The following is a 5,121-nucleotide window of genomic DNA, read 5'->3' as shown; positions in this document are numbered from 1 at the left end:
ATGCCTAGATGAGCTCATCTGAAAGGAATTAGTTTGATACATTAAACAATTTATATATTTGTATATATATATATATACATATATATATATATATGTGTATATATATATATACATTGTGAGCCAGGCGGCAAAACCCGCAATTCGGTCTGGCAATCATCGTGCCCACGCGCTCAAGAACTGGCGCGTGGAGTTGTTCTTGGTCGCCTCGGCGCGTTATGTCGCCATCTAACCCAATTCTCTCTTAATTAAACCTTTTTACATTCTTTATCCGCCTACCAGTCCTCACATTTGGCGCAGTCGACAGCCAACAATGCCAGGGACCCCGACCGCCGCTCGCCCGACCTCACGGCCTGCTCGCCTTGCCTGAATTTACAGACTGAAGTACGTAACCTGCCCTGCCTGCCGTTTGTACTTCACCCGACCGCAAACGCAAGCCCGCCTAGTGCCTGCCAGCCACCATGCCACTTATAAATTGGGCCGAAGCTACGGCCGACGACGTCGCCGGATTTACGGTGGATTTTTCCAAAATGAGTTACTTCGTCGGAACCTCGAAGTTACCAAAACCAAGGAGGACATCATCCACCGCCTCCTCGCTGACATCGCCCAAAACAGACCGCCAACGCCACCGGCATTGCTCCTTCCCGACCCTGCGACTTCCGCGCATTGCTCGCAAGAGTCATTGCCTCTTCAGACTCTTAACCCAGCGCAAAGTACGCAGCTGCTGAAAAGCTTGCTGCAACAATTGCTCAACATGTCTCAACCCCCAATGGCCCCCGTTCAAGTAACGACTCTCCAGATTTGTCCGCGTCACTGCCGACTTTTAGCGGTGACGGAGGCATCTCAGCCCGACACTGGATTGAGGAATTGGAACGAACACAAGAACTGGTGTCCTGGGAACCTGTGACGCTTCCTGGAGTCGCCCTCGGGAAGCTTCGTGGCCCGGGAGCCGACTGGAAAGTCGTCACTGGCCGACAGTGCCCAATATGGGATAGTTTCAATATCGTGTTCAAAGCACAGTTTGACGACAGGTTACCCCTCTTGCAGCGGCAGCACAAGGGTACCTCTCGAGTACAGTTACATGGAGACAGCCTGGTGGACTACTCTCTAGCAAAATTAAAGCTCATCTCCAAGTGAGTGGGCAAGGCGACAGCAGAAGCGACATGTCTTACAGATGGCTCTTTTCTTGCGTGCAGTAGTGGCTGCTGCTGCTTTCGCATCACAGAATACCGGCATGCGAAGACGCGTACGGGCATCGACACAGAACCACGATTCTTCAAAACTACGTGCTCGAAAAGGTGCCAGTCATCCATATACCGACGACACCTCATCAAAATCTGCACAAAGACGTGGTCTTCGACCACGTGCTTGATCGTCCACTCATCTACCACGGAGGAACATCCACGTCAGCCTTCGAGACTATAAATTAACAGCCCAACGGACTGATGGGCAGTGGGCAAGGTGACAGCAGAAGCGACATGTCTTACAGATGGCTCTTTTCTTGCGTGCAGGTAGGTGAGAGTTTTGTGACTGCTCGTATCGCTCAGACGATCGTTATCTACTGCTGTTGCCTTGCCCAAGGCGTGTGAAACTTTTTTTCGCTGCCATTGCCGATTATTGTTGGGGGCACTTGCGCTGATAAGGTGCGGGGATGTCTAAGAAAATCCTGGCCCAAAGACAGACACAATGCAGCAGATACTGGAATGCCAGAAACAGATGACGGTTAATTTATCATCTATAGTCGCGAGCCAAAAAAGTTTTGATAAAAGATTAGAAGCGATTGAAGCGTCCACTTCAAAGATAACTGATCTTGTCATGACGCTTGGTGTTACACAAAGAAAGGTGGCGAATTTGGAAGCGACCTTATTAAAGCTACAAAAAAAAATCGATGACTTAGAAAACAGAAGTAGAAGAAACAACTTGGTAATCTATGGAGTGGCAGAATCCGAAAAGGAAACGGGGTTGGACTTGAGACAAAAAGTAGTTGAAGATGTTTTCAAAACAAAACTGAGTGTTGATTTGACGTCCGTCGAAATGATTCACCGTCTTGGAAGGCTACCTAGCAGAAAGCCGAGGCCAGTCATCTTAAGCTTTGGAAGTAATAACGAAAAACAAAACGTACTTAGGAATGCCAATAAGCTTCGTATTTTCGTACTCGTATTTTTATTAATGAGGACTTTTCAAAAAATGTAAGTGTTGTCAGAGGAAAGCTATGGGAGAGTGAAGCAGCAAATAAACGAAATGGAGACAAGGGGATCTTATCGTACGACAAGCTAAATATCAATGGAGTAACGTACGAATGGGACTCGGATACTGACCAGAGAGTCAACTTTTTGCAGCCAATGTACCGCTCAATGTACCGCATCCTGAACAATGACCTGAACCTAATTCACAGGAAATGATCAACCTTAATGCCCGAAGTATTGTAAATAAATCGCTTCAGCTCGAACATATCTTAATATATCATGGCCCCAGTATAGTGGCTATCACCGAAACCTGGCTTGATTCATCAGTGTTAGACAATGAGATAGTTACCCCTGGTTATAATATTTTTCGAAAGGACAGAGGAAGTAGAGGAGGAGGGGTGGCCCTAACAGTTCAATCGTCCCTGATCGCTTCTGAAATAGAATGTGCTCCAGGTATTGAAAATGTGTGGTGTAGGATCAACTTAAAGAACAGTGAATTAATAGTAGGTGTAGTGTATCGCCCTCCACAAATGCCTCTTGGATATTTTAGAGAGTTAAATGAGTTTTTTTATGTAAAAAATAAGTTTAAGAAAGTTATTTTGATGGGAGATTTCAACCTTGGTGGGATAGACTGGGCTACATTAGGAACTGGGGACAGTGAAGTGTCGTGCTGCGAAGAATTTCTGGATTTGGCCTTCTCGCACAACTTGACACAGGTGGTCAAAGAGCATACTAGGGTACAGGGGGAATCACGATCCCTAATAGATTTAATATTTGTCAGTGAGACACTCTCCCGTCACACATACGATTGTAAGACTCACCTGGAAATTTCTGATCGCAAAATGGTACACTTCAAAATATCGTTGGAAGCTACACTTAAGAAAACGGAAATATCTTTAAACCGAAGCTTTAAGCAAGCTGAGGACGAATCAAATATTGAACAACTAGGCTCTACGATACATTTGAGAACCTTGCTACGAACCCCTGATCGGAGTGAACGAGCTATGGCTTAATTTTAAAAGGACTGTACTAGAATGCATTCATAAGTTCGTTCCAATGCGCGTTAAGAAGCGGAATCCAAATAGTCCTTGGATTACAAGGGATATAATCCATCACAAAAGACTCGTAACCAGGTGTATAACAAAAGTGCGTGGGAAAAGGATGGGTTGCTAGAGGCTAAATTACGTACGCTAAGTACGGAACTTAAAGCAAAAATAACGGCATCGAAATTCTCCTTCTTGAATGTTTAAAATGTAAAAGTTCATAAAATATTCACCAAGGAGGCTTTGGCGACAACTAACATCAAGCAAAAAAGGAGTTACTAAGATGATAGTAGGAGATAGGGCTATTGAAGACAAGAAACAAATCGCAAATTGTTTTAATGAATATTTCGTCAGCGTTTTTTCTACTGATAATCATGTCCTGCCGGAGTTTTCTTTTTTTGAAAATGTTCCCCCAATGATTGACGTAGAAATATCAGAAGGTATTTTTTCTTTGCTACTTGGTATCGATATATAAAAAGCTGCTGGTCCTGATAATACTCCTAACGAATTATTATAACGTTACAGTGAATAGTGTTCGAAGTATCTTAGCCTCGTCTTCAAGAGATCGTTGTCAGATGGAACTGTTCCAGATGACTGGAAAATCGCCAAAATAATGCCTGTACATAAGAAAGGTAACGCCCCCAAGCTCAGTTACAAACTATAGACCCATTTCGTTAACATCTAGTTGTAAATTGCTAGAACACGTCATTTCAAAGCATATGAGAACGTTTTTAGATGCTTATCAAGTACTTGATAGCAAGCAACACAAGTTTAGAAAAGGTTTATCTACCACTGCTCAGTTAAGGGAACTGATTCATGATTTTTCTTCGAACAATAGAGGCCAGGTCGACATAATATTTTGAAATTTCCAGAAGGCCTTCGACAAGGTGAATCATAATAAGCTGCTTGTTAAACTAGAGCCTTTGCTTAAGAATCCCAAGCTCCTGCGGTGGATTGAAGCGTTCTTGACTCTTAGAAAGCAGTTTGTTAGTATTGATGGGCATGATTCGATGCTACGAGAAGAGCACTCGGGAGCCCGCAAGGACCTGTACTCGGACCCTTGTTATTTTTAATTTTTTTAAGTGACGTCCTTCGTGATATTACTGTAAAAGCAAGGCTCTTCACTGATGATTGAATTTTATATAATTCTATAAACGATGACAGTGATTCCATCGGGTTGAACGGTTGTTTACAAAAAAATAGCAAGTGGTGTGAAAGCTGGCAGATCTCTTTAAACCTGGAAAAGACCGTTTGCATGTCAATGACACATAAGAAAACTCCTGCGGTGTATAACAACCCCTTAAACGGAAAGACTTTGTCTAGAGTAAATGAATTTAGATACTTAGGGATAACAATACCTAGCGATCTTCGATGCGACAATAACATTATTAATATAATTAAGAACGCTACAGGTAAACTTTGGTCATAAAGAAGGTCGTTAAAGGTGGCCACTCCGGAAACTAAACTGTTAGCTTTTAAAATGATGATAAGACCAAATTTAGAATATGCTAGTGAAGTGTGGGACCCTTACAAAAAGAAGTTAGTATTAAAATTAGAGAGGATTCAGAAATTGGTGTTGCGCTTTATTTTTTCAAAGTATAGGAGGCTAGATTCACCAACGGAACTGTATTCCAGGGCAGGAATCAGTCTACTGGAAGAAAGGCGGAGGAATAAACGCTTGAAATTGCTTTACTTATATTTGAACGGGACACTTCTGCTAGACAAAGATAGACTGATAAGACACCATACCTCTAGAATTACTCGAAACAAACATAATACAACACTTGAAGAATATCGTTACTCCAAAAACTGCTTTAAAAATTCATATTTCCCTCGAACAATAAAGGAGTGGAATGCGCTACCAGAAAGCACCGTTGCAGCCAACAGCGTTTCTG

General features: G+C 42.8%; 1 pseudogene; it reads left to right on the top strand.

Moving 5' to 3' along the window:
* Positions 1-1,160: 1,160 nt before the first annotated feature.
* LOC115317161 lies at positions 1,161-2,318 on the top strand (annotated as a pseudogene).
* The last annotated feature ends 2,803 nt before the right edge of the window (positions 2,319-5,121 follow it).

Source organism: Ixodes scapularis, unplaced genomic scaffold, assembly GCF_016920785.2.
Source record: "Ixodes scapularis isolate PalLabHiFi unplaced genomic scaffold, ASM1692078v2 PGA_scaffold12__126_contigs__length_90152505, whole genome shotgun sequence".
Lineage (NCBI taxonomy): Eukaryota > Metazoa > Arthropoda > Arachnida > Ixodida > Ixodidae > Ixodes > Ixodes scapularis.
The sequence above is the reverse complement of the archived record's forward strand: the minus strand, read 5'-3'. Positions and strand labels throughout refer to the sequence as shown.